Genomic DNA, 21,935 nt, shown 5'->3' with positions numbered 1-21,935 from the left:
CTCCCTCCATTTTCCAGAGATTTGTACATGCTGTCCCTTCTGTTTGTATATGGGTCCCTGTGATCTCCAGATGAACCTGATGATGACTCGGGTGACTGCTGCGCGCAGGACTGGGGAATGGGCCAGACCTGCGCCACGTCCAGCAACACCGAGATCCTTCCCATATAATTACTACAGTGCAGGAGGCCATTCAGTCCATCGAGTCCACTGCGACTCTCTGAAAGAGCAAACCTACCCAGGCCCACTCCCTCGCAACTCCACCTAACACACACACCGAGACACAAAGGGCTAATTTAGCATGGCCAATCCACCGAACCTGCGTAACTTTGACTGTGGGAGGAAACCCACACAGACACAGAATGTCAGGGTCAGAGTGAACCAGGGTCCCTGGCGCTGTGAGGCAGCAGTGCTGACCACTGTGCAGCCCATCATGTTTCAGTTGTACGTGTTGTTCAGCGCGCTCTTTTCACTTCTGTTTGGATTATAAAATGTGGGTTGGAGCAGGCAGGAGGAGGAGCTGGATGATCAAAGACATTTCACTGCTCTGTCTGTGAGTCAGTCTGCTCCCCGCCTCTCTCTTTCTCAGTCAGGTCGGGGCGGGCTGTATAAAAATGGAAAGTGCAGCAGCTCGTCTCTCATTCAGCAGCGATTTGACTGAAGAAGCACCATGTCTGGCAGAGGGAAAGGAGGCAAAGGACTGGGCAAAGGCGGAGCAAAGTGCTTCGTGATAACATCCAGGGCATCACCAAACCAGCAATCCGCCGCCTGGCTCGCCTTGGCGGCGTCAAGCGCATCTCGGATTTGATCTATGAGGAGACTCGCGGGGTGCTGAAGGTTTTCCTGGAGAATGTGATCAGGGACGCGGTCACCTACACTGAACACGCCAAGCGCAAGACCGTCACCGCCATGGATGTGGTTTACGCTCTCCAACGCCAGGGCCGCACTCTCTGTGGATTCGGCGGCTGAGAAAATCCATTTGACAATTTAACAAAACCCAAAGGCTCTTTTAAGAGCCGCCCAAATCCTCACATTGAGAGCACTGACCTGAGAATGGCAGCAGCATAATGTACCGAGCTGGTTTACGAGTAAGGAGGAAGTGCAGCGTTAAAATAGACCAATATTTCCTGTCATTGATCTCTCTTTTCACGCGGCCCCCGCTTGAGTCACGCACCCCCTGCTTGAAACACGCGCACCCTGCTTGAGACACGCGGCCCCTTATTGAGACACGCGGCCCCTGCTTGAGTCACGCACCCCCTGCTTGAGACACGCGCCCCCTGCTTGAAACACGCGCCCCCTGCTTCAGACACGCGCCCCCTGCTAATAATACGCGCCCCCTGCTTGAGATACGCGCCTCCTGCTTGAGGCACGCGGGCCCTGCTTGAGCTCCGCGCCCCCTGCTTGAGATACGCGCCTCCTGCTTGAGACACGGGGCCCCTGCTTGAGATACGCGCCTCCTGCTTGAGACACGGGGCCCCTGCTTGAGATACGCGCCCCTGCTTGAGATACGCGACTCCTGCTTGAGACACGCGCCCCCTGATTGGAACCCGCGCCCCCTGCTTGAGACACGCGCCACCTGCTTCAGATACGCGCCTCCTGCTTGAGACACGCGCCACCTGCTTCAGATACGCGCCTCCTGCTTGAGACACGCGGCCCCTGCTAGAGATTCGCGCCTCCTGCTTGAGACACGCGGCCCCTGCTTGAGGCACGCGCCCCCTGCTTGAGACACCCCCCCCTCTGATTGAGACACGCGCCCCCTGTTTGAGACACGCGCCCCCTGCTTGAGACACGCGCCCCCTGCTTGAGACACGCGCCCCGTGCTTGAGACCCGCGCCCCCTGCTTGAGATACGCGCCCCCGGCTTGAGACACGCGCCCCCTGCTTGAGACACGCGCCCCCTGCTTGAGATACGCGCCACCTGCTTGAGACACGCGCTCCATGCTTGGGCCACGCCCCCCTGCTTGAGACACGCGACCCCTGCTAGAAACACGGGCCCCCTGCTTGAGACACGCGCCCCCTGCTTGAGACACGCGCCCCCTGCTTGAGACACGCGCCCCATGCTTGAGACACGCCCCCCTGCTCAAAACACGCACCCCCTGCTAGAGAAACGCGCCCCCAGCTTGGGACACGCGCCTCCTGCTTGAGACAGGCGGCCCCTGCTTGAGATACGCGGCCCCTGCTAGAGACACGCGCCCCCTGCTTGAAACACGCGCCCCCTGCTTGAGACACGCGCCCCCTGCTTGAGACACGCGCCCCCTGCTTGAGATACGCGGCCCCTGCTAGAGACACGCGCCCCCTGCTTGAAGCACGCGCCCCCTGCTTGAGACACGCGCCCCCTGCTTGAGACATGCGCCCCCTGCTTGAGACACGCGCCCCCTTCTTGAGACCCGCGCCCCCTGCTTGAGATACGCGCCCCCTGCTTGAGACAAGCGCCCCCTGCTTGAGACACGCGCCCCCTGCTTGAGATACGCGCCACCTGCTTGAGACACGCGCTCCATGCTTGAGACACGCCCCCCTGCTTGAGACACGCGCCCCCTGCTAGAAACACGGGCCCCTGCTTGAGGCACGCGCCCCCTGCTTGAGATACGCGCCTCCTGCTTGAGACACGCGGCCCCTGCTTGAGATACGCGCCTCCTGCTTGAGACGCGCGGCCCCTGCTTGAGATACGCTCCTCCTGCTTGAGACGCGCGGCCCCTGCTTGAGATACGCGGCCCCAGCTTGAGGTACGCGGCCCCTGCTTGAGATACGCGCCTCCTGCTTGAGACACGCGGCCACTGCTTGAGATACGCGCTTCCTGCTTGAGACACGCGCCCCCTGCTTGAGTCACGCGCCTCCTGCTTGAGATACGCGCGTCCTGCTTGAGACACGCGGCCCCTGCTTGAGATACGCGCGTCCTGCTTGAGACACGCGGCCCCTGCTTGAGACACGCGCCCCCTGCTTGAGATACGCGCGTCCTGCTTGAGACACGCGGCCCCTGCTTGAGATACGCGCCTCCTGCTTGAGACACGCGGCCCCTGCTTGAGATACGCGCTTCCTGCTTGAGACACGCGCCCCCTGCTTGAGTCACGCGCCTCCTGCTTGAGATACGCGCGTCCTGCTTGAGACACGCGGCCCCTGCTTGAGATACGCGCGTCCTGCTTGAGACACGCGGCCCCTGCTTGAGACACGCGCCCCCTGCTTGAAACACGCGCCCCCTGCTTGAGACACGCGCCCCCTGCTTGAGACACGCGGCCACTGCTTGAGATACGCGCTTCCTGCTTGAGACACGCGGCCCCTGCTTGAGATACGCGCGTCCTGCTTGAGATACGCGGCCCCTGCTTGAGATACGCGCCTCCTGCTTGAGGCACGCGGCCCCTGCTTGAGATACGCGCCTCCTGCTTGAGACACGCGGCCCCTGCTTGAGACACGCGGCCCCTGCTTGAGACACGCGCCCCCTGCTTGAGACACGCGCCCCCTGCTTGAAGCACGCGCCCCCTGCTTGAGACACGCGTCCCCTGCTGGAGGCACGCGCCCCCTGCTTGAGATACGCGCCCCCTGCTTGAGATACGCGCCTCCTGATTGAGTCACGCACCCCCTGCTTGAGACACGCGCCCCCTGCTTGAAACACGCGCCCCCTGCTTGAGACCCGCGCCCCCTGCTTGAGACACGCGCCCCCTGTTTGAGATACGCGCCCCCTGCTTGACATACGCGCCTCCTGCTTGAGACACGCGGCCCCTGCTTGCGATACGCGGCCCCTGCTTGAGACACGCGGCACCTGCTTGAGATACGCGCCTCCTGCTTGAGACACGCGGCCCCTACTTGAGACACGCGCCCCCTGCATGAGACACGCGCCCCCTGCTTTAGACACGCGCCACTGCTAGAGACAGGCGCCCCCTGCTTGAGACACGCGGCCCCTGATTGAGATACGCGCCCCCTGCTTGAGACACGCGCCCCCTGCTAGAGACACGCGGCCACTGCTTGAGATACGCGCTTCCTGCTTGAGACACGCGGCCCCTGCTTGAGATACGCGCGTCCTGCTTGAGACACGCGGCCCCTGCTTGAGATACACGCCTCCTGCTTGAGACACGCGGCCCCTGCTTGAGATACGCGCCTCCTGCTTGAGATACGCGCCTCCTGCTTGAGTCACGCACCCCCTGCTTGAGACACGCGCCACTGCTTGAGACACGCGCCTCCTGCTTGAGACACGCGGCCCCTGCTTGAGACACGCGCTCCCTGCTTGAGACACGCGCCTCCTGCTTGAGACACGCGCTCCCTGCTTGAGATACGCGCCTCCTGCTTGAGACACGCGGCCCCTGCTTGAGATACGCGCTTCCTGCTTGAGACACGCGGCCCCTGCTTAAGATACGCGCGTCCTGCTTGAGACACGCCCCCCCTGCTTGAGACACGCGCCCCCTGCTTGGGACACGCGGCCCCTGCTTGGGACACGCGCCCCCTGCTTGAGATACGCGCTTCCTGCTTGAGACACGCGGCCCCTGCTTAAGATACGCGCGTCCTGCTTGAGACACGCGGCAGCTGTTTGAGACACGCGCCACCTGCTTGAGACACGCGCCCCCTGCTTGAGATACGCCCCCCTGCTTGAAACACGCGCCCCCTGCTTCAGACACGCGCCCCCTGATTGAGACACGCGCCTCCTGCTTGAGATACGCGCCCCCTGCTTGAGATACGCGCCTCCTGCTTGAGACACGCGGCCCCTGCTTGAGATACGCGCCTCATGCTTGAGACAAGCGGCCCCTGCTTGAGAAACGCGCCTCCTGCTTGAGACACGCCCCCCCTGCTTGAGACACGCGCCCCCTGCTTGAGATACGCGCCTCCTGCTTGAGACACGCGGCCCCTGCTTGAGATACGCGCGTCCTGCTTGAGACACGCGGCCCCTGCTTGAGACACTCGCCCCCTACTTGAAACACGTGCCCCCTGCTTGAGACACGCGTCCCCTGCTTGAGACACGCGGCCACTGCTTGAGATACACGCTTCCTGCTTGAGACACGCGGGCCCTGCTTCAGACACGCTCCCCGTGATTGAGACACGCGCCTCCTGCTTGAGATACGCGCCCCCTGCTTGAGATATGCGCCTCCTGCTTGAGACACGCGGCCCCTGCTTGAGATACGCGCCTCATGCTTGAGACAAGCGGCCCCTGCTTGAGAAACGCGCCTCCTGCTTGAGACACGCGGCCCCTGCTTGAGATACGCGCCTCCTGCTTGAGACACGCGGGCCCTGCTTGAGATACGCGCCTCCTGCTTGAGACACGCGGCCCCTGCTTGAGATACGCGCCTCCTGCTTGAGACACGCGGCCCCTGCTTGAGACACGCGGCCCCTGCTTGAGACACGCGCCCCCTGCTTGAGACACGCGCCCCCTGCTTGAAACACGCGCCCCCTGCTTGAGACACGCGCCCCCTGCTGGAGACACGCGCCCCCTGCTTGAGATACGCGCCCCCTGCTTGAGATACGCGCCTCCTGCTTGAGTCACGCACCCCCTGCTTGAGACACGCGCCCCCTGCTTGAAACACGCTCCCCCTTCTTGAGACCCGCGCCCCCTGCTTGAGACACGCGCCCCCTGCTTGAGATACGCGCCCCCTGCTTGACATACGCGCCTCCTGCTTGAGACACGCGGCCCCTGCTTGCGATACGCGGCCCCTGCTTGAGACACGCGGCACCTGCTTGAGATACGCGCCTCCTGCTTGAGACACGCGGCCCCTACTTGAGACACGCGCCCCCTGCTTGAGACACGCGCCCCCTGCTTTAGACACGCGCCACTGCTAGAGACACGCGCCCCCTGCTTGAGACACGCGGCCCCTGATTGAGATACGCGCCCCCTGCTTGAGACACGCGGCCCCTACTTGAGACACGCGCCCCCTGCTTGAGACACGCGCCCCCTGCTAGAGACACGCTGCCACTGCTTGAGATACGCGCTTCCTGCTTGAGACACGCGGCACCTGCTTGAGATACGCGCGTCCTGCTTGAGACACGCGGCCCCTGCTTGAGATACGCGCCTCCTGCTTGAGACACGCGGCCCCTGCTTGAGATACGCGCCTCCTGCTTGAGATACGCGCCTCCTGCTTGAGTCACGCACCCCCTGCTTGAGACACGCGCCAATTGCTGGAAACACGCGCCACTGCTTGAGACACGCGCCCCCTGCTTGAGACACGCGCCCCCTGCTTGAGACACGCGCCCCCTGCTTGAGATACGCGCCTCCTGCTTGAGACACGCGGCCCCTGCTTGAGACACGCGCTCCCTGCTTGAGACACGCGCCCCTGCTTGAGACACGCGCTCCCTGATTGAGACACGCGCCCCCTGCTTGGGACACGCGGCCCCTGCTTGAGACACGCGCCTGCTGCTTGAGACACGCCCCCCCTGCTTGAGACACGCGCCCCCTGCTTGGGACACGCGGCCCCTGCTTGAGACAGGCGCCCCCTGCTTGAGATACGCGCCTCCTGCTTGAGACACGCGGCCCCTGCTTGAGATACGCGCTTCCTGCTTGAGACACGCGGCCCCTGCTTAAGATACGCGCGTCCTGCTTGAGACACGCGGCCGCTGTTTGAGACACGCGCCACCTGCTTGAGACACGCGCCCCCTGCTTGAGACACGCCCCCCCTGCTTGAAACACGCGCCCCCTGCTTCAGACACGCGCCCCCTGATTGAGACACGCGCCTCCTGCTTGAGATACGCGCCCCCTGCTTGAGATACGCGCCTCCTGCTTGAGACACGCGGCCCCTGCTTGAGATACGCGCCTCATGCTTGAGACACGCGGCCCCTGCTTGAGAAACGCGCCTCCTGCTTGAGACACGCCCCCCTGCTTGAGACACGCGCCCCCTGCTTGAGATACGCGCCTCCTGCTTGAGACACGCGGCCACTGCTTGAGATACGCGCTTCCTGCTTGAGATACGCGGCCCCTGCTTGAGATACGCGCGTCCTGCTTGAGACACGCGGCCCCTGCTTGAGAAACGCGCCTCCTGCTTGAGACACGCGGCCCCTGCTTGAGACACGCGCTCCCTGCTTGAGACACGCGCCTCCTGCTTGAGACACGCGCTCCCTGCTTGAGATACGCGCCTCCTGCTTGAGACACGCGGCCCCTGCTGGAGATACGCGCTTCCTGCTTGAGACACGCGGCCCCTGCTTAAGATACGCGCGTCCTGCTTGAGACACGCCCCCCCTGCTTGAGACACGCGCCCCCTGCTTGGGACACGCGACCCCTGCTTGGGACACGCGCCCCCTGCTTGAGATACGAGCCTCCTGCTTGAGACACGCGGCCCCTGCTTGAGATACGCGCTTCCTGCTTGAGACACGCGGCCCCTGCTTAAGATACGCGCGTCCTGCTTGAGACACGCGGCCGCTGTTTGAGACACGCGCCACCTGCTTGAGACACGCGCCCCCTGCTTGAGATACGCCCCCCTGCTTGAAACACGCGCCCCCTGCTTCAGACACGCGCCCCCTGATTGAGACACGCGCCTCCTGCTTGAGATACGCGCCCCCTGCTTGAGATACGCGCCTCCTGCTTGAGACACGCGGCCCCTGCTTGAGATACGCGCCTCATGCTTGAGACAAGCGGCCCCTGCTTGAGAAACGCGCCTCCTGCTTGAGACACGCCCCCCCTGATTGAGACACGCGCCCCCTGCTTGAGATACGCGCCTCCTGCTTGAGACACGCGGCCACTGCTTGAGATACGCGCTTCCTGCTTGAGACACGCGGCCCCTGCTTAAGATACGCGCGTCCTGCTTGAGACACGCGGCCGCTGTTTGAGACACGCGCCACCTGCTTGAGACACGCGCCCCCTGCTTGAGATACGCCCCCCTGCTTGAAACACGCGCCCCCTGCTTCAGACACGCGCCCCCTGATTGAGACACGCGCCTCCTGCTTGAGATACGCGCCCCCTGCTTGAGATACGCGCCTCCTGCTTGAGACACGCGGCCCCTGCTTGAGATACGCGCCTCATGCTTGAGACAAGCGGCCCCTGCTTGAGAAACGCGCCTCCTGCTTGAGACACGCCCCCCCCTGATTGAGACACGCGCCCCCTGCTTGAGATACGCGCCTCCTGCTTGAGACACGCGGCCCCTGCTTGAGATACGCGCGTCCTGCTTGAGACACGCGGCCCCTGCTTGAGACACTCGCCCCCTGCTTGAAACACGCGCCCCCTGCTTGAGACACGCGTCCCCTGCTTGAGACACGCGGCCACTGCTTGAGATACGCGCTTCCTGCTTGAGACAAGCGGCCCCTGCTTGAGATACGCGCGTCCTGCTTGAGACACGCGGGCCCTGCTTGAGATACGCGCCTCCTGCTTGAGACACGCGGCCCCTGCTTGAGATACGCGCCTCCTGCTTGAGACACGCGGCCCCTGCTTGAGACACGCGGCCCCTGCTTGAGACACGCGCCCCGTGCTTGAGACACGCGCCCCCTGCTTGAAACACGCGCCCGCTGCTTGAGACACGCGCCCCCTGCTGGAGACACGCGCCCCCTGCTTGAGATACGCGCCCCCTGCTTGAGATACGCGCCTCCTGCTTGAGTCACGCACCCCCTGCTTGAGACACGCGCCCCCTGCTTGAAACACGCGCCCCCTTCTTGAGACCCGCGCCCCCTGCTTGAGACACGCGCCCCCTGCTTGAGATACGCGCCCCCTGCTTGACATACGCGCCTCCTGCTTGAGACACGCGGCCCCTGCTTGCGATACGCGGCCCCTGCTTGAGACACGCGGCACCTGCTTGAGATACGCGCCTCCTGCTTGAGACACGCGGCCCCTACTTGAGACACGCGCCCCCTGCTTGAGACACGCGCCCCCTGCTTTAGACACGCGCCACTGCTAGAGACACGCGCCCCCTGCTTGAGACACGCGGCCCCTGATTGAGATACGCGCCCCCTGCTTGAGACACGCGGCCCCTACTTGAGACACGCGCCCCCTGCTTGAGACACGCGCCCCCTGCTAGAGACACGCGGCCACTGCTTGAGATACGCGCTTCCTGCTTGAGACACGCGGCCCCTGCTTGAGATACGCGCGTCCTGCTTGAGACACGCGGCCCCTGCTTGAGATACGCGCCTCCTGCTTGAGACACGCGGCCCCTGCTTGAGATACGCGCCTCCTGCTTGAGATACGCGCCTCCTGCTTGAGTCACGCACCCCCTGCTTGAGACACGCGCCCCCTGCTTGAAACACGCGCCACTGCTTGAGACACGCGCCCCCTGCTTGAGACACGCGCCCCCTGCTTGAGATACGCGCCTCCTGCTTGAGACACGCGGCCCCTGCTTGAGACACGCGCTCCCTGCTTGAGACACGCGCCCCTGCTTGAGACACGCGCTCCCTGATTGAGACACGCGCCCCCTGCTTGGGACACGCGGCCCCTGCTTGAGACACGCGCCTGCTGCTTGAGACACGCCCCCCCCCTGCTTGAGACACGCGCCCCCTGCTTGGGACACGCGGCCCCTGCTTGAGACAGGCGCCCCCTGCTTGAGATACGCGCCTCCTGCTTGAGACACGCGGCCCCTGCTTGAGATACGCGCTTCCTGCTTGAGACACGCGGCCCCTGCTTAAGATACGCGCGTCCTGCTTGAGACACGCGGCCGCTGTTTGAGACACGCGCCACCTGCTTGAGACACGCGCCCCCTGCTTCAGACACGCGCCCCCTGATTGAGACACGCGCCTCCTGCTTGAGATACGCGCCCCGTGCTTGAGATACGCGCCTCCTGCTTGAGACACGCGGCCCCTGCTTGAGATACGCGCCTCATGCTTGAGACACGCGGCCCCTGCTTGAGAAACGCGCCTCCTGCTTGAGACACGCCCCCCCTGCTTGAGACACGCGCCCCCTGCTTGAGATACGCGCCTCCTGCTTGAGACACGCGGCCACTGCTTGAGATACGCGCTTCCTGCTTGAGATACGCGGCCCCTGCTTGAGATACGCGCGTCCTGCTTGAGACACGCGGCCCCTGCTTGAGATACGCGCCTCCTGCTTGAGACACGCGGCCACTGCTTGAGATACGCGCTTCCTGCTTGAAACACGCGCCCCCTGCTTGAGACACGCGCCTCCTGCTTGAGATATGCGCGTCCTGCTTGAGACACGCGGCCCCTGCTTGAGATACGCGCGTCCTGCTTGAGACACGCTGCCCCTGCTTGAGACACGCCCCCCCTGCTTGAGACACGCGCCCCCTGCTTGGGACACGCGACCCCTGCTTGAGACACGAGCCCCCTGCTTGAGATACGCGCCTCCTGCTTGAGACACGCGGCCATTGCTTGAGATACGCGCTTCCTGCTTGAGATACGCGGCCCCTGCCTGAGATACGCGCGTCCTGCTTGAGACACGCGGCCCCTGCTTGAGATACGCGCCTCCTGCTTGAGACACGCGCCCCCTGCTTGAGTCACGCGCCTCCTGCTTGAGATACGCCCCCCTGCTTGAAACACGCGCCCCCTGCTTCAGACACGCGCCCCCTGATTGAGACACGCGCCTCCTGCTTGAGATACGCGCCCCCTGCTTGAGATACGCGCCTCCTGCTTGAGACACGCGGCCCCTGCTTGAGATACGCGCCTCATGCTTGAGACAAGCGGCGCCTGCTTGAGAAACGCGCCTCCTGCTTGAGACACGCCCCCCCCTGATTGAGACACGCGCCCCCTGCTTGAGATACGCGCCTCCTGCTTGAGACACGCGGCCCCTGCTTGAGATACGCGCGTCCTGCTTGAGACACGCGGCCCCTGCTTGAGACACTCGCCCCCTGCTTGAAACACGCGCCCCCTGCTTGAGACACGCGTCCCCTGCTTGAGACACGCGGCCACTGCTTGAGATACGCGCTTCCTGCTTGAGACAAGCGGCCCCTGCTTGAGATACGCGCGTCCTGCTTGAGACACGCGGGCCCTGCTTGAGATACGCGCCTCCTGCTTGAGACACGCGGCCCCTGCTTGAGATACGCGCCTCCTGCTTGAGACACGCGGCCCCTGCTTGAGACACGCGGCCCCTGCTTGAGACACGCGCCCCCTGCTTGAGACACGCGCCCCCTGCTTGAAACACGCGCCCGCTGCTTGAGACACGCGCCCCCTGCTGGAGACACGCGCCCCCTGCTTGAGATACGCGCCCCCTGCTTGAGATACGCGCCTCCTGCTTGAGTCACGCACCCCCTGCTTGAGACACGCGCCCCCTGCTTGAAACACGCGCCCCCTTCTTGAGACCCGCGCCCCCTGCTTGAGACACGCTCCCCCTGCTTGAGATACGCGCCCCCTGCTTGACATACGCGCCTCCTGCTTGAGACACGCGGCCCCTGCTTGCGATACGCGGCCCCTGCTTGAGACACGCGGCACCTGCTTGAGATACGCGCCTCCTGCTTGAGACACGCGACCCCTACTTGAGACACGCGCCCCCTGCTTGAGACACGCGCCCCCTGCTTTAGACACGCGCCACTGCTAGAGACACGCGCCCCCTGCTTGAGACACGCGGCCCCTGATTGAGATACGCGCCCCCTGCTTGAGACACGCGGCCCCTACTTGAGACACGCGCCCCCTGCTTGAGACACGCGCCCCCTGCTAGAGACACGCGGCCACTGCTTGAGATACGCGCTTTCTGCTTGAGACACGCGGCCCCTGCTTGAGATACGCGCGTCCTGCTTGAGACACGCGGCCCCTGCTTGAGATACGCGCCTCCTGCTTGAGACACGCGGCCCCTGCTTGAGATACGCGCCTCCTGCTTGAGATACGCGCCTCCTGCTTGAGTCACGCACCCCCTGCTTGAGACACGCGCCCCCTGCTTGAAACACGCGCCACTGCTTGAGACACGCGCCCCCTGCTTGAGACACGCGCCCCCTGCTTGAGATACGCGCCTCCTGCTTGAGACACGCGGCCCCTGCTTGAGACACGCGCTCCCTGCTTGAGACACGCGCCCCTGCTTGAGACACGCGCTCCCTGATTGAGACACGCGCCCCCTGCTTGGGACACGCGGCCCCTGCTTGAGACACGCGCCTGCTGCTTGAGACACGCCCCCCCTGCTTGAGACACGCGCCCCCTGCTTGGGACACGCGGCCCCTGCTTGAGACAGGCGCCCCCTGCTTGAGATACGCGCCTCCTGCTTGAGACACGCGGCCCCTGCTTGAGATACGCGCTTCCTGCTTGAGACACGCGGCCCCTGCTTAAGATACGCGCGTCCTGCTTGAGACACGCGGCCGCTGTTTGAGACACGCGCCACCTGCTTGAGACACGCGCCCCCTGCTTCAGACACGCGCCCCCTGATTGAGACACGCGCCTCCTGCTTGAGATACGCGCCCCGTGCTTGAGATACGCGCCTCCTGCTTGAGACACGCGGCCCCTGCTTGAGATACGCGCCTCATGCTTGAGACACGCGGCCCCTGCTTGAGAAACGCGCCTCCTGCTTGAGACACGCCCCCCCTGCTTGAGACACGCGCCCCCTGCTTGAGATACGCGCCTCCTGCTTGAGACACGCGGCCACTGCTTGAGATACGCGCTTCCTGCTTGAGATACGCGGCCCCTGCTTGAGATACGCGCGTCCTGCTTGAGACACGCGGCCCCTGCTTGAGATACGCGCCTCCTGCTTGAGACACGCGGCCACTGCTTGAGATACGCGCTTCCTGCTTGAAACACGCGCCCCCTGCTTGAGACACGCGCCTCCTGCTTGAGATATGCGCGTCCTGCTTGAGACACGCGGCCCCTGCTTGAGATACGCGCGTCCTGCTTGAGGCACGCTGCCCCTGCTTGAGACACGCCCCCCCTGCTTGAGACACGCGCCCCCTGCTTGGGACACGCGACCCCTGCTTGAGACACGAGCCCCCTGCTTGAGATACGCGCCTCCTGCTTGAGACACGCGGCCACTGCTTGAGATACGCGCTTCCTGCTTGAGATACGCGGCCCCTGCTTGAGATACGCGCGTCCTGCTTGAGACACGCGGCCCCTGCTTGAGATACGCGCCTCCTGCTTGAGACACGCGCCCCCTGCTTGAGTCACGCGCCTCCTGCTTGAGATACGCGCGTCCTGCTTGAGACACGCGGCCCCTGCTTGAGACACGCGCCCCCTGCTTGAAACACGCGCCCCCTGCTTGAGACACGCGACCCCTGCTTGAGACACGCGGCCACTGCTTGAGATACGCGCTGCCTGCTTGAGACACGCGCCTCCTGCTTGAGTCACGCACCCCCTGCTTGAGACACGCGCTTCCTGCTTGAGACACGCGCCCCCTGCTTGAAACAGAGACAGCTGCAAACACATGTTGCATTTCATTCATAAAGTCATCGAATCAGACAGCAGAGAAATGGCCCTTCAGCCCATCGCATCTGTGCCGGTCAGAAACAACCACCGAACCATTCTCATCCCATTTCTCAGCACTTGGATCATCGCCTCGTGTACCCTGGGATCGCAAATGCCCATCTAAACACTTCTTAGATATTATGAAGGGCTCTGCTCCACCAACCTTTCAGGCAGCGAGTTCCAAACTCCCGCCTCCCTCCAGGGAAAGAGGTTTTCCAATAAACGGTTTCACAAGAAAAGCCTCTGCAGTCAGGAGCTGAAAAGGGAGAGATGACCCCTCTGTCATCTTGTACTCTGTGCCGCTGTTAATAAAGTCATGACACTGTTTTATTTATAAACGACTCTTACAGCCTGCCCTGTCACCTTCAATGATTTGGACACATGTCCCGCTGTTCCTGCACTCTTTTTTGTAAATAGACACGTTATTTTATATTGTCTACTTCTGTTCTTCCTACAAAAATAAATCGCCTCATTCCTTGTCTGCTACATGTCCTCCCTTTGCACCAACCTGGCTGTGTCCTTTCGGAGTTTTACTAGAATTTCTGTAGCGCTTTTCACAACCACAGGACGGCCCAAAACATTCCCAGACAATGAAGTAGTTTTGAAATGTCGTCACTGTGCGAATTACTGAACTTTTGAACTGCCTGTTGGACAACTACAGAAATCCTCATATGGGGATGGGAAAGCGCTGCAGGTGTGGCTCTGTGGCGCAACGGATAGCGCGTTGGACTTCTAGTCGCTGTCGTGGTGAGACATTCAAAGGTTGTGGGTTCGAATCCCACCAGAGTCGGTTTTTAGGCAAGGTTTGAATAAATCAGCAACAGGTTTATCAATGTCCCCAGGTGAGTGAAACTGCCACCCCGAACTTCCTTCTGAAAGGCGACTCCAGTCACTCTCCCCTTTACCATCAGAACAACGTCACAGAAGAAATCCCATTCTAGACAAAAATAAAATCTTTGCAAGCTGCTGACCAGAGTCAGTCTGTTCCCTCCTCAGACAGATTGCAAACCGGGCAGATATATCAGCGGGCAGTTTGTTCCTCACAGGCAGCTCCAAACAAGGATGATGTGAATCGACACCACTGAATGCTAACACCAACACGTTTATCACAGCTGTGATGAACAGCTCATGTTGCAGCTTTAGATCAGACAGTGGAGGATTATCACAGACGCTCTGTCAGACTGCATGTTCCTTCAGACAGGTTTCCGACTGGACACTTGGAATGAGCGGCTGTGTGAACATTCGCGGTTCAGGGGTAGATTTCTCACTTACCAGACTGGAGTTCCGGGTCCAGTCCCAGACATTTCCCTTTCTCTTTCTGAACCCATCCCTGTCCTCTTGCTCATTTGCACTTTTCATTGTTCCATCAATGGCAGCCGCGTCTTCCGCTGTCTGAGCCTTGAGCTCTACAATTCATTCTCGAAAAATCTCCAGCTGTCTATCCGCCGTCCAAGTGCAAAATGAATGAATGCAATTAGAAGCAAAAAAAAAGGGACGGGCAAGAAACACACCAAACAAAACATAACCTAAAATTACTGAGCTCGATGTTGAGGACGGAGTTCTGTGGGTGGCTACTTAAATGTTAAGGTGGTTTTACTCGAGTTTCCGTTAATCTCCATTGGAACACGGATGACCAACGACAGAAAGGTCAGAGTGGGAGAGGTGGAGAATTGAAATGACAAGTGGCAGGAAACTCAAAGTCATGATTGTGGATTGAACAGAGATTTATCAAAGCGGTCACAGTCTGTTATCTGACCTGTTGATGTAGATGAGACCAAATTGTGGCAGCAAATACCGATGGGGGCGAATGGCCTCCTTCTGCACTGTAAATTCGATGATAATCTATGATACAGGAGATTAAACTGAAAAGCACAAGTGTCTCACTGGTTCACTTGGGATGAGTGTTTTGGGCCCTTGGATAATGAGGAGGGAGGGGGTAAAAAGGCAGGAGTTGCATCTCCTGCACTTGCAAAGAAAGGTGCAGATAGAAAGTGAGCGGATATTGGCGGTGGAGCAGCGGTCGCGGAGGGGATTGTCCCTTCAGTCTGGTGAATGGGGAGAGCAGGGGAGGGCGTTTTTGATGATGTCATAAATGGTCCCTGAGATACGGAGACTGACGGGCTCCAAGGTGAGAACAAGCGGCACCAAATCAGTTCAGCTCGACTTACACAGGACACAACAATGTCAGTAACGGAAAGATCTTTTGGGATAAGAGCAAGAGTTTTGCAACATTGTTCACTTTTATTTCCATTTCCCACCTTAGCCGCTTTTCCTACAAATGTTGGCAGCGGTTGGATTTCCACCCGCATCCTCGGAGAGACTGAAACCTAAACCCATCTCCTCAGACCGCTCGGCCTCGCTATCCTAAAGGTTCATTGTTTCTGATACTGATGACTGGTGATTGGCATCTTGCTGTTTATCAGCTGAGTCCAGGATTTCACATTGAGAGAGAAGGAAATGATCCAATCACAGAGCTGGAACGCTGCTTCTAGTTTTCTCCCCACAGATGCTGTTTAATTCTGAGCATTTCCAGCATTTCCTGTGTTTATTATTTATGATGATCAACATTTGAGGTAATTTGCTTTGTGATTTGTGAACTTTCTGAGCTGAGTTCAGGGGACTCGGTTACCAATATATTTTAAAAGTTATTTGACGGGATGTGGGTGTCGCTGAATCCGTCAACAACTATTGTCCAAAATGTATTACCCTTGAGAATTTGGCGGTGACGTGATTCTTGAGCCACTGCAAGTCCATGTGGTGTATGTACACACACAGTGCTGTTAGGGAGGGAGTTCCGGGATTGTGAGCCAGCCATAGAAAGGGTGATATATTTCCCAGGATGGTGTGTGTCTGGGAGTGGAACTTGCAGGTGGTCGCTGTTTCTCTGTATCTGCTCCCCTTGTGTTTCCAGGTGAGAGATCCCGCGGGGTTGGATGACCCTCGCGGAGGAACAGTCAATGTCAGGGGTGGGATTTCAATCCTCGCCTCCAGAGGAGACTGCGACCTGAACTACGAAATGGCCTTAGACCCGCTCGGCCATCCTGACACACGATGCACTATCAGAAACTCCCAGCGCAAATGATATAAAATCCATAACTGCAGTGACCTGGGCTAAGTTTCTGAGTCAGCACCCACACAAACATTACCTACAGCCTAGAGCTCAATGACTGAAGATCGAGTTTGTCTTTCCAATGAAGATGGTTGGAGTGTGAACAATTTCCTGTCCTTCCTTTGATTTTCTCCAGGCCTGTGGGGAAGTTGCTGGGTGACAGGTACAATATTGAAGTGAGGAAAATGGAAAAGTGAATTGGTGCAATGACGCACCCTTTGTTTCTCTGCAGTTTTTATTGAGGGGAGTTTCTGTTCGTTCACTTGGTGAGGATCACTGACTGTATGTGATTGTGGAGCAGGCAGAGGATGTGACACATGTCCGGAAGCAGCCGAGTTTGTGGATGTTGCTCCATGAATCTTCACGGCTCACAGGGTGAAAGGAGTTTTCGACGTCGAAAATGACCTGGTCCGGCAGCTGGAGCTTTCCCTTGTATTTTATGGAATCTGGGAATCAGCGGATCATCAAAACACAGAAATGAAACACGTCTCGTCACAGTATTTTCTCACATGATGTTGACATCAGTTATCTCAGCGCAGCAGGTGGCTGCGTGGCCTAACGGATAAGGTGAATCTAGCGACAATATCAGAAAACTGCAGGTTCGAGTCCTGCCGCGGCCGTTTCAAACAGAAATCACATTGCTGGTTTTCCTTCCTCAGCTCAAAGTTCCGCGTTTCCGTCTAAACATTTCCCGACTTGTCTCAGAATCTATTTTCTTGCTATTTTGTTCATTCAATTGTCTCTCATCTTGGTACTCTGCTTAGATCCTAAGGAATCCACAATTTCTGTTTGATCTGGATAAACAATCGAAGCTTCATCCAGAACAAAATGTTTTGTGTCAATCGGTTCAATAAGATTCTATGGCGGGAATTCTAATCTCCTCAGGAAGATGTTTAGTAATGAGCTGAATGTGCGGTTTTTGTTAACTGGGGTGAAAGGTTAAGACACTGGATTGGGAAACCAGCGGCCCGAACTAATCTTTGGGACAGAGAATAAATCCCAACACGCCCTCTGGTGACAGTTAAATTCACTGATTTAATAAATCTGGAATTGAAAGGCATCGGAGCTGGTTAACTTTAGTCAGGTGTAAGCTGGTACCTTTTCTGATTGGTTAGATAATGCACCGCAGTCAATACTGCACTTCTTCACCAACTGCGCCCAACTGACCGCAATGTTTAAAAAAACAACATGAATTTCTGGAATATCTGTAACTGATATTGTTACACCAACAATTTAATCAGTCGAACAGTGCGTTTAGGGAGCTGAGATTTTCGAATAGTTCAAGGGTTGGACTCCAAATCCAATGGCCTTTTTTCACAGAGATTCTATCCCTTCTCACATACAGCAAGAAGTCTTACAACACCAAATTAAAGTCCAACAGGTTTGTTTCAAATCACTAGCTCTCGGAGCGCTGCTCCTTCCCCAGCTGAATGGAGAGGTAGGTTCCAGAAACATTTATATAGACAAAGTCAAAGATGCAAGACTTTAAATGCGAGCATTTGCAGGTAATTAAGTCTTTACAGAGCCAGAGAGAGGGGTAACCCCAGGTTAAAGAGGTGTGAATTGTTTCAAGCCAGGACAGTTGGTCGGATTTCGCAAGCAAAGGCCAGATGGTGTTTGGAAAGTTATCAAGGGTTGTCTATAGAGTCCTGTGTCTTTTGGGGAGTGGTCAGGATTTGTAGTTGATATACTGTTTACTGTGTGTTTATAAAATGTTAACTGGATTCATGTAATTAAAATACTTTTCTTTTAAACATACTTTAGATCTCTGTTGCATCACACCTGTAAAATGGGCCCTTGTGCTCCCCATAACCAAAATGTATTTAAAGTTGTGGGTCAGGTGAACTCCGTGATATACTTTGGGGTTCTCTAAACCCTGGCCCATAATACGTGGACCAAGGTACAGTGAAAAGTATTGTTCTACATACAGCCCAGACAGATCGGTTCATACATGTAAAACATAAGACATGCATAAATACACAATGTAAATAATAATAACAGTAATAATAAATGTAAGTAATATTAGTAAACAATAACAAATCGTAAATAGAGACAAGAGTGAAAAGTTGGGTTAATCGTGTCAGTAAAATGACACAAGCAATATTCAGTTTACGGACACTCCTGGAGCCTGATGAGATCAGCAACTGATGTATTTGCATTGTGATAAGAAGTCTTACAACACTAGGTTAAAGTCCAACAGGTTTCTTTCGAATCACTAGCTTTCGGAGCGCAGCTCCTTCCTCAGGTGAATCGAAAGAAACCTGTTGGACTTAAACCTGGTGCTGTAAGACTTCTTACTGAGCCCACCCAAGTCCAACACCGGCATCCCCACATCATGGCTTACATTATGACGACTAATACAAAAACATGCAATTCGTGGCCATGAGGCGGTAGTTTCAAATCCCACCAGAGTCGGCTTTTGGGTGTCACCGTGGTTAACACTCAGGGGCTCGGGGTCAATTCCAGCCTTGGGTTACAGTCTTGCACGTTCTTCCCGTGTCTGCGTGAGTTTCCTCCACTGTCCGAAGATGTCCAGTTTAGATGGATTGGCCATGTTAAATTGGCCCTTAGTGTCCAAACGTTTACGTGGGTATGGGCAGTAGGTTGGGTGCTCCTTGGGGTGATCAGTGCAGACTCGATGGGCCGAATGTCCTCTTTCTGCACAAGAAGTATTCTATGATTGCTTAAACAGGGTGAAGATGGCAGCCTCAGGACACAGAGACAAGGTAAGCTCTCAGGCCAGAGTAAGAGCCCTATGTAATGATTCATAACATTGGAAATAAACTGCATAAATACATTTATTGTGGACTGGTGCCATCTCCTGGCTGAACGGGAGGCGTTCGGCAAAGACACTTTCATTCATGAGCATTTTAAATTTGGACACTCCTCAAATACAATACACAAAATAATCTTCATTCGTGCGCTTCTTTCGTAAAATCCAGCTTCATTCTTTTTCAGTACAAATGTTTTTTGAACACATGAGTTCTCAGTTAGAAACAATAGTAAACAGCTGGGTTATCCGGGCCAGAAAAATGAGACAAGTACATTTCAGTTTACAAACTGTCTTATGGACACTCCTGGTACCTGATGAAATTAGCACCTAGGTTACTTACAAAATGATGACTAATTAATAAAAGTGATGATTTAAGCAGGTTACAAACGGCAGCATCGGGACACAAAGACGAGTTGAGGTCTCAGGCTGCAGTAAGAGTCCTATGTAATGGTACCGTACGGCCTGCCGAAACAGGCGCCGGAACGTGGCTTTTCACAGTAACTTCACTGAAGCCGACTTGTGACAATAAGCGATTGTTGTTACACACAGAACATCAGAAATAAATAGCATCAATAAATGTATTGTGGACTGGTGCCATCTCCTGGTTGAACGGGAGCCGTGCGACACGGACACTTTCGGAACATTCTTAAATTGGAGTGAAATAACATAAACATTGTAAGAATGATTAAAAACAGTTTCTCAAGCAAATGCAAAGTGAAGATAAACAATAATTGGGCCATGGTGAGTCAGCAGGGACGGTACATGGGGAGCATTGCTCCCTTCCCGGCTGTTGACAAGCCTTCAATTTGTTGCGCTGCTTTATTTAGAACTTTCAGTTCGGCTGGTCAGTTTCACAATAAGAGACATTAAAAATTCTGACGTATGATAAATTCTGGCAAAAGATGTGACAAAAATAAATTTCACATTGCTTTGTGATCAGACATTTTCACAATTCTGGTTCCTGATGAAGTTAATATGAACGTTACTGAGGTGGTGATCTTGTCCTGACAAATCAGAAAATTCAGAGCGAAAGCAGAATGAGAAACACAGCTTCAGGGCACAAGAAGATTCTTATGTAATGACATTTCATCAGAAAACATTGAATGATGAAAACAACACCGCATTTTTCGAACAAATTGCTCCAAACTGGTCATTATTTCGCTGCGAGTAGGGTTCGAAGCTACGCGAGGAAACCCCATTGGATTTCGAGTCCAACGCCTTAACCATTCGGCCATTGCAGCTTCCATCTGAACTGCCAATTCGTTCTATAGAAAGCATTGTAAAACCAGACACGCGGGATTGCAGTAATGCGATGAACGGTGTCCCAGTCTTTCTGTGAGTAGGGATTGAATCTGCATGGGAAAAAAAACCCATTCGATTTGGCGCCACGACTTCTCAGTATTGAGAATGTTGAGCTGAACGAACTGATTTGATAACAGGAACACAAGGTCATGTCGCTGGACTGGGAATCCAGAGGCCTGAACTCACCTTTCGTGACAAGATTTAATAAATCTAGAATTGAAATTTAGTCTCAGTAATGGCGGAGAAAGGCTCTGCTTCAGACGGATCATATTTCCACAACTGGGAACACATTTACACAACAGGGAATGATTAGCACAACCACAGTGAAGTTCTGTCACCGGCAGAGTCACGGTTCCATGACAGAGAGCACAGTTACACAGCAGGGTGCACAGTTACACAGCAGAGAGCTCTGTTACACAGCAGGGAGCACAGTTACACAGCAGAGAGCTCTGTTACACAGCAGGGTGCACAGTTACACAGCAGAGAGCTCAGGTACACAGCAGGGTGCACAGTTACACAGCAGTGAGCACAGTTACACAGCAGAGAGCTCTGTTACACAGCAGAGTGCACAGTTACACAGCAGAGAGCTCAGTTACACAGCAGGGTGCACAGTTACACAGCAGTGAGGACAGTTACACAGCAGAGAGCTCTGTTACACAGCAGGGTGCACAGTTACACAGCAGAGAGCTCTGTTACACAGCAGGGTGCACAGTTACACAGCAGTGAGCACAGTTACACAGCAGAGAGCTCAGTTACACAGCAGAGAGCTCAGTTACACAGCAGAGAGCACGATTACACGGCGGAGAGCACAGTTACACAGCAGAGAGAACGGTTACACAGCAGAGAGCTCAGTTAAACAGCAGAGAGCTCAGTTAAACAGCCGGGAGCACAGTTAGACAGCAGAGAGCACGGTTTCACAGCAGAGAGCACGGTTACACAGCAGAGAGCTCAGTTACACAGCAGAGAGCACAATTACACAGCAGAACGCAGTTAGTTGGACTGGGGTGAGCACAGTAAGAAGTTAACAACACCAGGTTAAAGTCCAACAGGTTTGTTTCAAACACTAGCTTTCGGAGCACTGCTCCTTCCTCAGTTCGTGTTTTATTCTGTTGAGTATGAAGTCTGACAACACCAGGTTAAAGTCCAACAGGCTTGTTTCAAATACTAGCTTTCGGAGCACTGCTCCCTCTTCAGGTGTCATTCCTCTTCATTCACCTGAGAAAGGAGCAATGCTCCGAAAGCTAATGTTTGGAACAAACCTGTTGGAATTTTACGTGGTGTTGGAAGACTTCTTACGCAGCAGGGAGCACAGTTACACAGCAGAGAGCACACAGTTACACAGCAGAGTGTGCAGTTACACAGCAGAGGGCGCAGTTACATAGCAGAGAGCACAGTTAAACAGCAGAGAGCAGAGTTACACAGCAGAGAGCACAATTACACAGCAGAGTGTGCAGTTACACAGCAGAGGGCGCAGTTACATAGCAGAGAGCACAGTTACACAGCAGAGAGCATAGTTACACAGCAGGGTGCACAGTTACACAGC

General features: G+C 56.5%; 2 non-coding genes across 2 annotated transcripts; one reads left to right on the top strand and one right to left on the bottom strand.

Moving 5' to 3' along the window:
• Positions 1-13,906: 13,906 nt before the first annotated feature.
• On the top strand, positions 13,907-13,998 carry trnar-ucu (transfer RNA arginine (anticodon UCU)). The gene is given in 2 exon segments: positions 13,907-13,943; positions 13,963-13,998. It is a non-coding gene; the product is annotated as a tRNA-Arg (tRNA).
• A 6,251-nt stretch (positions 13,999-20,249) lies between these two features.
• On the bottom strand, positions 20,250-20,331 carry trnas-cga (transfer RNA serine (anticodon CGA)). Its single transcript has one exon. It is a non-coding gene; the product is annotated as a tRNA-Ser (tRNA).
• Between the last annotated feature and the right edge of the window lie 1,604 nt (positions 20,332-21,935).

Source organism: Scyliorhinus torazame, chromosome 24 (assembly GCF_047496885.1).
Source record: "Scyliorhinus torazame isolate Kashiwa2021f chromosome 24, sScyTor2.1, whole genome shotgun sequence".
In the NCBI taxonomy this organism is placed as follows: Eukaryota; Metazoa; Chordata; class Chondrichthyes; order Carcharhiniformes; family Scyliorhinidae; genus Scyliorhinus; species Scyliorhinus torazame.
Note: the sequence above shows the minus strand (reverse complement) of the source record. Positions and strands in the feature narration are given on the sequence as shown.